This window comes from Mchenga conophoros, linkage group LG23 (assembly GCF_057382185.1).
Source record: "Mchenga conophoros isolate Kocher_MC1m ecotype Shallow Benthic linkage group LG23, M_conophoros_male_GT1.1, whole genome shotgun sequence".
NCBI classification, from domain to species: Eukaryota; Metazoa; Chordata; class Actinopteri; order Cichliformes; family Cichlidae; genus Mchenga; species Mchenga conophoros.
This window is the reverse complement of record NC_140547.1, coordinates 54,087,524-54,100,560: the sequence shown is the minus strand read 5'-3', so window position 1 is coordinate 54,100,560 and position 13,037 is coordinate 54,087,524.

Sequence of the window (13,037 nt, the reverse complement as noted above, 5' to 3'; positions counted from 1 at the left end):
TTGAATTAAAGTAACCAGAGCTCATTGTTAGCAGCCTCCAAATGAAGTGAATATATGAAGCACGGCGCTTCCCAGGCTTGTATCTGTGAATCCACTGTTCTCAGATCTCACAGCCTTAAACTGCAAGCACAAATATTTCATGACCAACAGACACAAACGCAGCTATGAAAGAACACAATCGCAATTCAAGTGTGGCAGTGAATGAACTGTGACAACAACAATAATAATAGTGCCTGAAAGGCTACAGATGCTGGGTTCACTAGGACAAAGCAAAGTGATCCAATGCGTTAGGAGAATTTAGTGGAGGCTGGGTCTGTAGCCCATGTGCTAATGACTTATTTTAAAGTTACAGTCAGATTCAGGCACCAAACCTAGTTCAGTTTAGGAAAAGATTTAAGTTTCAGTATAAATACTTTCAGAATATGAAATATCCAGGTGTTCTTACTTCAAGGTTAGAACTCCTGAAGGTACGTTTCTCTCACTACTGCAGTATAACTCTCTACATCAGGGGTGGGGAGCTCCAGGCCTCGAGGGCCTGATTCATTCCTTGCCAGGCCTCTGGAGAACTTCAAGACGTGTTGAGGAGGTCATTTAGCCATTTGAACCAGCTGTGCTGGATCGAGGACACATCTAAACCCTGCAGGACACCGGCCCTCGAGGCCTGGAGTTGAACACCGCTGCTGACACAGCAGAGCTTCTTTCTAAGCCTGTATCAGTGCTGCTGGCCTCTCTTTAACTGTCCCTCGCTCTGATCTTAAAACCAGATGTGCTTTTGAGGTTGTTGCACCCAAACTGTGAGACTGCCTCTCTCTGTTTGTTTCAAGCGATGTGTGTGAATGAGGCACGTTGTATAAAGCGCTGTGTGATTTTACCCTTAATCTTTTCTCTTCATGCATACATGCGTGTGTGTGTGTACAGGGAGTGCAGAATTATTAGGCAAATGAGTATTTTGTCCACATCATCCTCCACATGCATGTTGTCTTACTCCAAGCTGTATTTGCTCGAAAGCCTACTACCAATTAAGCATATTAGGTGATGTGCGTCTCTGTAATGAGAAGGGGTGTGGTCTAATGACATCAACACCCTATATCAGGTGTGCATAATTATTAGGCGCAAATTAACTGCCCATGAACTGAGAAAAGTCAAGCGTGCAGCTGCCAAGATGCCACTTGCCACCAGTTTGGCCATATTTCAGAGCTGCAACATCACTGGAGTGCCCAAAAGCACAAGGTGTGCAATACTCAGAGACATGGCCAAGGTAAGAAAGGCTGAAAGACGACCACCACTGAACAAGACACACAAGCTGAAACGTCAAGACTGGGCCAAGAAATATCTCAAGACTGGTTTTTCTAAGGTTTTATGGACTGATGAAATGAGAGTGAGTCTTGATGGGCCAGATGGATGGGCCCGTGGCTGGATTGGTAAAGGGCAGAGAGCTCCAGTCCCACTCAGACGCCAGCAAGGTGGAGGTGGAGTACTGGTTTGAGCTGGTATCATCAAAGATGAGCTTGTGGGGCCTTTTCGGGTTGAGGATGGAGTCAAGCTCAACTCCCAGTCCTACTGCCAGTTTCTGGAAGACACCTTCTTCAAGCAGTGGTACAGGAAGAAGTCTGCATCCTTCAAGAAAAACATGATTTCCATGCAGGACAATGCTCCATCACACGCGTCCAAGTACTCCACAGCGTGGCTGGCAAGAAAGGGTATAAAAGAAGAAAAACTAATGACATGGCCTCCTTGTTCACCTGATCTGAACCCCATTGAGAACCTGTGGTCCATCATCAAATGTGAGATTTACAAGGAGGGAAAACAGTACACCTCTCTGAACAGTGTCTGGGAGGCTGTGGTTGCTGCTGCACGCAATGTTGATGGTGAACAGATCAAAACACTGACAGAATCCATGGATGGCAGGCTTTTGAGTGTCCTTGCAAAGAAAGGTGGCTATATTGGTCGCTGATTTGTTTTTGTTTTGTTTTTGAATGTCAGAAATGTATATTTGTGAATGTGGAGATGTTATATTGGTGTCACTGGTAAAAATAAATAATTGAAATGGGTATATATTTGTTTTTTGTTAAGTTGCTTAATAATTATGCACAGTAATAGTCACCTGCACACAGATATCCCCCTAAAATAACTAAAACTAAAAACAAACTAAAAACTACTTCCAAAAACATTCAGCTTTGATATTAATGAGTTTTTTGGGTTCATTGAGAACATGGTTGTTGTTCAATAATAACATTATTCCTCAAAAATACAACTTGCCTAATAATTCTGCACTCCCTGTGTGTGTGTGTGTGTGTGTGTGTGTGTGTGTGTGTGTGTGTGTGTGTGTGTGTGTGTGTAACCAACATAACCAGATCAGGTTAGAAGTCTGTGTTCACATAAATAAAGTGTTGATGAATCCAGACATAAATATATTTCATTAGCTTAACTCACTTATGTAAAGACAACTTTAGTTAAACCAGTGAAACCTTGCAGCTCACACTTACCTGACTGACACTAGTGAGGCAGTCGCTGGGTTTTATTTTACTAAACCCGTTTTAAGTGGTATAACCGTAGAATATTTAAGTTGACTTACTACACCAGGATATGCCCACAGCTTCCACACAGTGTAGTTAAGTAAACTGAAATGACAGCACTTTAGTGGAACAAACGTTTGTTTACTCTGCTGAGTATCAGTGAACATGTTCTTTCTTCCTCACCGAGCTTAATGTTTAACAGTTTTCACTAAAACTGTTAAACTGTTAAAAATAGAAACACTTTTCCTATAATAAGCAGGAAAAGTGTTTCTATTTCACTCTCACATGAATGCGGTCATAGCTGCCATTTTCTATGCTGCTTTAAATTTGTTACTGTTGTCAAACCAACAACAAATGGACTCGTAGCAGAAAGGAAGTGGAGAGAAACAGAAAATGCATAGAGTAAATATATTTACTTTGAATCTGTTGTCTGTTAATGTGAAAAAGCTAATCACCAGCTTTACCCTTCAGCTCGAACAACCACCAGCTGTCATTAATATTCTAAGATAAACTCCCAGAACCAGAGGAAACACTGGAGTCAGTTTATGAGATTGTAAAAAACTGAATATACTTTCTCTGCCTCTAAATATGATCAAAACATGCAATCAACAAAAACCTTCTGGACTTGTTGGACCTGCACAAACCCAGAGAAACTTTCAAACAGTATTTCAAAGGGTTACACAGTGCTGTGCCACAGGAAATACTTCAGTCAATTCATTTCCTCACTTGCTCCACTCTCCGTTTTATTTCTTTCCTCTTCCCTGACCGACATAAAAGGAAAACCTCACGTGAACAAGTGGAAAGTCTGTTAAAACACATCCAGACATCGTTTCAAAGCGCATTAGTAGCTCAGTGTGTGGATCCATTCAGTTTGTTTTTTACCACCTGAGCTTTCGTCGAGAGACCGTTTCCGTCACAGTTCTTTGTAAAACCTCAGATGTGTACTTCAGCTTTGTGGGGAGGCTCCAGTCCAGTAAGTAAACGAGGCCAAACAAAACAGCGACTGCATCTGCAGTGTTACCAAGGTCACGAAGCATTTCAGCATCTTCAGTGATTACTCTGACATCTTCAAGGTCACCGGTGGGTTCTGCTCCTTCCTTCCTAATGGTAAGATTCCCAGGATCTGCCGCATTGCCTCCTGGTTCTCCTCAGCATCCTCAAAAACAAAAGAAATAAACCTTCAGCCAGAACACAAACCACAGTAAATATCTGGTGTAGCTTTCCAGCTGTGCTAACATCCACTTTTGGCCTGTTGGTATCTGTTCCCAGCCATGGATAAGACAAAGGCTGCACTGGAAAACTCAACAGCACATCCGCTAAAACATTTGTTAAACGTTAGTCTATAAATTCTTAATGTTGGTGAGAAGAGATCTTTACTGCATGCAGTTGTCCTGAGGGAAGAACAGATATTCTGTATTTCTGTGCATGCACCCCAACAGGGTTTATTCTGTGGGCCATCTGTTCTGATCCCAGGAAGAAATGAAAATAAAAATACTTTATTAATATCAATGAGGAAAAGAATGAATAATTAATAATCAATTAAATTAAAAATGTAAACATCATCACAACATTCAAAAAAGCTAAATCTGTGGAAAGCAGAGGTCACTAAACTTACCATGTACGCCTTTATGAGGGTTTCTGGGTCTTCATTGAGATAAACAATTACACAAGCTCTTTTAACTTCGTTGGCATCATCCTGCAGCGTGTAAGATTATTGTGCAGTAAATAACACAAGAAAAAAATAAAAATAAATAAAAAGAAGAAACACAAACACCAAAACTGACATTTTTTATAGTTTCTGTAGCTGAAACAGTTCACATCTTAATTTCATGGAGTTTTTAGGGAGAAAGACAGGAACAAACGCCAAACAAGCATGCATTATTCAGAATAATAAAAATGAAATGAGTAACAGTTGCATTCACACAATAATTACAGAGTGAATAAAAATATGTCAGTGAACTGAAGTTTGTTAAAAACAAACACACCTCGTCTGCCATGATGTTCTTAATGTTTTGTCCAGCAGCTCCTCCTTTCATTAGCTGCGCGGAGAGGTGGTGTAGCCGCTGCATGAAGCTGGATGTCAGGGGTGATGCTGCAAACATTTAATCGTTACCATATATGGCGCCGCTGCTGTCCAATGAGAAGCGCAGCCCTGAAGCATCCAGAGGAGTTTTGAACCTTCACGCTCTGCAGGCGCCGTCACACCGAGGAGGCTTCAGCGCCGTCACGCAGCTCGCTGTGAGTAGCTCTCATTAGTTCATTGGTTGGTTTTCCAGCCTCCTGTCAGTGTTGTCAGAGCGCGCGGTCAGTAAACAGGACAAGAGCTTTAGCAAGAAAGCATCAGGTTAGTCATGTTGCTTAAAATGTGTCTTTTATTCTCAACTTTAGGAACCCGTTTTCTTTAATTACTGTCTTTTTTTTTAATCCTTTTACTTTGGCGCGAGTGCTTGGAAGTGCGCAGACGCACGCGGTGCACTAAGCTGGGGCCTAGTTTGATTTGGGCGGACAGCTAAAATATAACAAATCAGTCAGTCGATCAATATTTAGGGGGAGGTCACACGAACCGACCTCTAGCACAGGTTTGGCTCCCTGCTGTGACACGTGTGTGTCTAATTAAATAGCGTTGTAAACAAACAAACAAACAATGGTTAATATTTCGCTCTTTTTGTTCACATGGTCGTGGAATATCATTAGAGCTTAGATTCATATTTGAAATATGATCCTTCATATTATTTGAATCTGCTGCATCACAGAAATACTGCCATCAGTCTAAATATGGAGATCTGTGAATCTTCCCTCAAACTCGGGTTTTTCTGTCTACAAATGAAATTAACAAAGTTTTGTGATTTTCAGCCTTTGTTGCCTCATAGAAAAAAAAATTTTTTGACAGGTTTGTGCAGTAAGTACAGTGAGTACTTATGGAAGAAGTAATCACTGGGTTTCATATTCAGTGCTTACAGAAAACGATAGGTTCACATTTTCCCTCAGCTTGCCTCACTCGATGATGGGCCTGGGTTATACAGGGGCTGGCTGCAGTTCAAACAGCTGATGCTATGTGTTGGTACATTCATAATGCAGTGTCTGTGTGTTTCTGTGCCGCTGCCTCCGTCCAGCTTTTCATCCCTGCTGTAGTTCAAATTGAAACTTATGGTTGACGTCAGAATTTCCTGTAAAGCTGAGCAGCTTCTTCTGTGCAGCATCAGTCTGACTTTCACTCTTGCTGTAAAGGACAAGAAATGAAGAGGAAAACGTGACTCTATTAATATCCTACATGTCACATTTATTAAAACATATTTACAATATTCTTGTAAAAGCAAAAAGAGCCTCAGGATGAATCATGTCTGTCCCTGAGGGTGACAGCACAGACAAAGAAACAGTGCGGAGCATGTAAAGGTTAAAGGGGAGCTGGCAGGCTGTAGCTGTGGGTGCAGCGTTGGTCCGTCCAGGCTGATATGAGCCAGCTGGAATATTTCTGATCATCATGTGAAACATCTCCTCGCTGTCGGATGATGTTAATAAACGTTTTTGGATACAACACTTCACTTTTCATGTGAACGGCATCAAATACGTCACCTCCAGGAGACACTGACTAAGTCTTTATGATCATCCCCACATTCAGAATATTATCACATCTATTTTCTTTGGCTGCACTGAGCCTTCACACTACTGTGGGACACTCAGTGGGCTTGTTTGGAGCGACTCATATTCTGAAAGTTTTTTTAAAAAGGATCTAATTGAAAAATAAAACATAGCCGTCATCAGAAGCATTAAAGTAAGTGCTCATATGACTTCCATGATGCTTCCTCATAATTTCCCTGTTGAAACTAAAAAAAGAGCATGTGATGTATTCAGCCACAGAAGCTAGTTACCTATTAGTTTAGTAAACAAGTATTTTCATTTGTTTTCCATTAGTCCATTGATCAATCGAGTAATCTGATTTCTTTTCCTTATTAATGAATAGTAATAAATATTCAAAAGAAAAAACAGGCATTTCCAAATGATCTGTCGTTGGTTTCAGTTTTTGAAAGTTTTAAACTGTAACTGCATGCAACATCTGTCCAAATAAACTAATACAGCATTTACATTAAACCCTTATTAAAGTTGTATTTTTTAAAGAAAACGTTTTCTTAATTGTAAAAATAAATATAGTAATGTCAAATAATATGAGCTATACATGCATAACAAGCGTTCTCTGTTAGGAGGCTCACTGGCATTAACCGGAGCCTAAAACTGTTTTCAGCAGTTTGTGTGCTGCTGAAAACAGGACATGATGACGGTGTAGACGTTAATGTGTCCAACTGGACAACGCTCAGAGATTTTCTGTACTTAGATTTTTTTGTGAAAAAATATTTTATTTTTATATTTTTAAAATATGAAACCAATTTAATAACAGAGTTGTTTTTTTATTTCACTTTTAATCTGAAAAATGTTACAAAAGCCTTGAAATAAATATGGTCTCGTACATCTCTTTAGACTCAGCGCTGTTTCCTGCTTCCATGTAAAGTAGGATGGCTGCTGTCAGCCTTCAGCACGCTGACCTGACCATAGAGACTAACGTCTGGAGCAGCTGCTTTGAGGAAGGGCTCCCGCAGCTTTTCCCCAGTAAAGGTTTAAATTGTGGTTACAGGAACAGGAGCTCCTGCTTTGGATGCTACAAACACATTTCTTTCTCTCAGCCTGACCTCATCATCTCAGTAACAGATGAACTCCACACACACATCTGAAGCACCTGCGATTACAGGGTGACAATGGGACGCTACAGAGCAGCGCATTGAACAAAGAACTGAGCAAATAATTCATGTTGAAGGTTTTTAACGATCACATTATTCTAATTACTGCATGATGTAGCAGCCTATATGTCACACACTCCCACTCAAAGGTTTGGACACCCCTTTTCTTTATTTTTACTATTTTCTACATCGTAGATACAAACTGAAGACATCAAATACATGAAGCAAGATATATGGAATCATGTAAAAAGAAAAGATAAATAACTCTAACTATGTTTTCGATTCCTGACAGTAGCCGCCCTCTGCTGTGTCGACAGCTGCAAACACTCGGCCTTCTCTCAGTGAGCTTCATGATGTCATCACCTGACATGGTTTCACCTCACAGCCTGTCAGGGTTCATTGGTGGAGTTTCTTGCCTTCTTAATGGGGTTGGGACTAGGGCTGGGCCATGTCATACCGTTCACGGTAATACCGGTGTAATGTTGGGCAATGATAAGAAAATGAAATATGGCGATAGAATATGGGTAAAATGCTCACGCACAGTGCCTTTGTTTTCATACGCACACGGTGGCGACGCAGAATGAGGAGGGCGAAAGCGGATCGTTGAATGAAACGATGAACCAGAACTGGTTTGTAAAAATGCTGCAGCTTCACTGGTGTGGAACTGGTTTAGCTTTCGTCCGTCAGATACACAACAAAGCACTATTTTTGGTAGCGCATGCTAGCGGGCCGTCGTTATTACCGTGTTTTTTGGAAAATACGGCGCACTTAAAATCAACCCTTTGATTTTTCTGAAAATCGACAGAGCCCCTTATAATCCCGTGTCCTTATGTATGAATCCTGATTGTGTTTACTGACCTCAAAACGATTTTATGTCAAATATCAAATGTTTTAGTGCGACTTTGTGCTACGAAGCCGCACCGCTTGATGGATTGTCGGAGCATTACGGCTGTCGTAGGCGGAGCCTCGCGGAGTGATACGTGCTGTGCTTCAACATAATGTTACCGTATTGTGTGTGTATAACTGTTTTTAAGTTTTGTGGATATTCTACATGGTTATGCTGAGGATATGTTGGGTAATTTTATACCTTTTGGTCATATCGCCCTGCTCTAGTTGGGGCCATCAGGTGTGTTGTGCAGCGGATGATCTGATATCCTCGTGTTGGTGTTGTTCCCAGACCATCATGAAAATGTTGTTCCAGGTTCAACATTGCAAGTGACCAATCACATTGTTGTGACGTTATTCTTCTGCGCACCAAGCCATTCGTGCATTTATGAAATTCCAGTGTTGCAAGGACAATATCAATTCTGCTTACTGTTTATTAAAGGGTTACGGTTAGGGTCAGGGTCCGTTGATCGGCGGACAGAGGCGGTTTCACGCAGCTTAAGTACAGTTTTTTGTTTTACGCCGGTTTTTCCCGAAGTCGCAAAAGTATGACGTCACAACATTCTGATTGGTCACTTGCAATGTTGATCCTGGAACAACATTTAGTATGATGATCTGGGAACAACACCAACACGAGGATATCAGATCAACCGTTGTGCAGCAGTCAGGTTGGTGCACAGCTGACAGACCTATTTGACAACTGTTAGAGTTCATATTATTAAAAGAACCAATCATTGATTTGATTTGATTTTATTGATTAGCATTCAAATATCTCAGTGAAGACAGAACAAAGATCTACCACAAAGCAAGAAAGCATGAGACAAGGCTAATCAAAAGGTACTGGCTGAAGCGTTTGCTTATTACGCCAACCCTTTAACAAAAGATCTTTTTGCGTGTAGCTCCTGTACACAGGGCTCGAAGCAAAGAATAAAACAAAGCAAAAACAAAACAAACAAAAAAAACCCTGTCCACCTTAGATAAGTAACTACATCAAAGCAAAAGAATCAAGAGGGTTTTTTTTGTTTTTTGTTTTTTTTTTTGCTCTTTTCATTCTTGATTTATATATTTTTCTAATACTCTATTTTTAAACATATTTTTAAACAAGGAAAATGAACTACACCTTTTTAAATCACTGTCATAACTATTCCACAGGTTAACTCCTCTAACAGAAACACATCTCTGCTTTATATTTGTCCTTATCTTGTTTTTTTTAAAGAAATCTGTTCCCCTTAAGTCATATTGACTCTCTCTGACTTTGAACAGCTTCTGAGTACTGCGGCAAAGCAAGTTATTTTGTGCTTTATACATTATCTGTGCCATTTTATATTCAACTAAATCATAACATTTCAGGGTATTCAGATTAATAAACAAAATGTTAGTTGGTTCTATAGTTTGATTGGTTTATAATTCTTATAGCTCTTTTTTGTAACTTGAAAATATGAAGAGTGTTCGTTTTATATGCATTACCCCATATCTCCAGACAGTAAGTCATATATGGAAGCAACAGAGTACAATAAAGTGTGTATAATGATTTTTTGTTCAGGACATGCTTTGTTTTATAGAGAATAGCAATGGTTTTTGACATTTTTTGTTTTCACGTGGTTTATATGAGACTTCCAACTCAGCTTATCATCAATTATCACTCCAAGAAATTTATTTACGTACACTCTTTCAATTTCAATTCCATTAACCCTGATTTTAGATACATTTTTCATTTGTCTAGTGCCAAAAATAATCAATTTTGTTTTCTTTATATTTAATGATAACTTATTTACATCAAACCAGTTTTTTAATATATTTAACTCCTTTTCCGCTGTAGTCAGAAGCTGTTCTAGGTTTTTACCTGAGCAGTACAGAGTGGTATCATCAGCAAACAATACACATTTTAACAGTTTGGAAACACTACATATGTCATTTATATATAATATAAATAATTTAGGGCCCAGCACAGAGCCCTGAGGAACACCACAAGTTACCTTCAACTGCTTAGATTTTACATTATTGAATTCGACATATTGACATCTGTCATCCAGGTAACTTTTCATCCACTTGTATGCTATCCCTCTTATGCCATATCCCTCTAGTTTATTCATTAATATAGAATGATCAATTGTATCAAACGCCTTTTTTAAGTCTATAAAAACACCAACAGTATATTCCTTATTATCTATTGCATTAGATATCCCTTCTACAAGTTCCATCACTGCCATTGAAGTGGACCTTTTCACTCTAAAGCCATATTGGTTATCACTTAGGAGATTATGCTTCTCAATATATTTATCAAGTCTATTAACAAATAACTTTTCTAAAATTTTTGAGAACTGTGGGAGTAGTGATATTGGCCTATAATTGGTAAACTGACATCTCTCTCCGTTTTTATGGATTGGAATAACTTTTGCTATTTTTATTTGTGAGGGAAACACACCAGTTTGAAAGGACAGATTACAAATGTATGCGAAAGGTTGCACTATATATTCTATAATACTTTTAACTAATATCATGTCAGTACCAAAACAGTCAGTGGACTTTTTATTTTTAAATGTCTTCACAATGTTAATTATTTCTCTATGAGTTGCAGCACCAATAAACATGGAGGACACATTCTGAGTAATATGTTTATTTAGGTCGTTATTATTTCTTGACTCTGGAATTTCTTTTGCTAAATTAAAGCCAACATTTACAAAGAAATCATTAAATTCATTTGCAATGTCTTTAGTTTTATCAAGCACAATATCTTTATCTTTTTTAAAATAATCTGGATAATTCTTATTTTTTGAGCCCTTTTTGATTAGACTGTTTAATATCCTCCATGTTTCTTGTGTGTTACTACTTTGCTCCAATAATTTGTGGTAATATTCTTTCTTAGTTGTTCTTATAATATTTACTAATCTATTTTTATATAACTTGTACTTTATTTCAGCATCCTTTGTCCTCTGTTTTATGAATCTCTTATATAGATTATTTTTCTTTTTACATGCATCTTCTATCCCCTTTGTGATCCATGGCTTATTTGATCTGTGATGCTTTCTAGTGATCTTCATTAAAGGACAATGTTTTTCATATAGTGAAATTACTGTTGATAAGAATGCATGATATCATAGTCATGACAATAAAGAAAAACCATTAAATGAGAAGGCGTGTCCAATAGGGCTGCCACGATTTGTCGACTAGTCACGATTAGTCGACTATCAAAATCGTCGACGACTGATTTAATAGTCGACGAGTCGTTTGAAGCTTTGTAAGATCACAAAAGATGCAGGAATAAGTGGCAGGATTTAAGAGTGTAATAACGGACTGAAACAGAAGATGGCAGCACTGCATGTACAAGGATGCCAGCTACCGTTAAACCCCGAAGAAGAAGAAGAAGAAGCAGCTGTGTACCAGAATTCATAGCGCAGCCCAGCGCAGTTTCCAATACTGGCGGCAGCTAGTTAAGTTTTAATGTTACTCTTATTATTCTTTCTGGGTCACAAAATAAACGTTTAACATATTTTCAGCCGAGAATGTAGCTGTGTAAACCTCAAATATCTGCTCAGTTTATCAAGACACCGCATATTTTCAAAAGCGCTCCGACGTTTTCGGAGACATCTGTTACCCACTAGCTCGTTAGCGAGCCGGGGGCTAGGTCACTAGAGCCGTGAGAACACCGGACTCCCCGCAAATCAGGTTAAATATATATGAGTCACTTAGATAACTTAAAATGTTATTGTTTGGCTTTTTTTTAGTATTTTATTTGTTCCTGAGTAAATCGGTTTGGCTGAGATTAAAGTTATAGTTTTTACACAGCTGAATAAACGTCAAGCAGACAGCTGATTATCAGAAGTGTGAGATGCTGGAGAATTTACTCCGGTGTCCTGTTATATTTTAGATAGCAAGGAGTTTATTAAACTTCACCAAAACAATCTGCAAATTTCATTAAAATTTAATAAACTATCATCTTGTCTTTATTTTTAGTTAGCACAGACCTTAAACACTTAAAGCTGTAAGCTAATGATAGTTATATAAGAGCAGATGCTGCTGGTGCAATAAGCTGTAGTTTTACGTCCAATGGATGATGATCTGATTAGTCGACTAATTGCAAAAAATAATCGGTGACTAGTCGACTATCAAAATAATCGTTTGTGGCAGCCCTAGTGTCCAAAGTTCTGACTGGTACATGATGAGTTTTAAGTGATGAAAGTTTTCTGGACAAGGAGAGCTTCTACATACTGAACAGATTTACTCACTGTTTATGGAGGCGGTGGTAGCTCAGAGCGTTTAGTTATATAGCAAACTAACACAGCATGATGTTACATAGTTACAGCTAATGTCCACTTTAACGAGTGAACATGAAGTTCCACAGTGCTGACTTGACCTCCATGAAACAGTTGAAAGAGTGTGTTGCACACCTGGTCTTATCGATTGTTGAAGGGCTGTCTGAGATATGAGCTGCAGGCTGTTAGATTTACATCAGCTTTGAAAGAACGACCCATTTCGCATGTACATTAGTTTACATGGTCTCTGTCGCACATTACTACTGGTCTGAACCTATAAACAATGTTCAAAAAAGCTGAATCTCTGAGGTTTGCCCTCATTTTCATTGTTGCTTGTTCAGTTATTTCTAATAATGAGGTCTCATCTCTTAAAGCACTCAGTAGTAAGAAAGTTTAATCACATATTTGACACATGTAGACTTTAAATGATCTATGATCTATTAAAAGTGTCTCACAGGTTTGTAATAGTGAAGTTAGTGGGCACAATCATTATGTTCACGATCAGACATACAGTGTGCAAAATCTCACCACTAGATGTCACTAGACTGTAGATTGCAGTCAATGCTACTGTAAGGCTTTTAATCAAACTAGCAGTAACATTTTTGTATTATTAATGGCACACTATTAAACACTAATAAGTGCTCTACTGATCA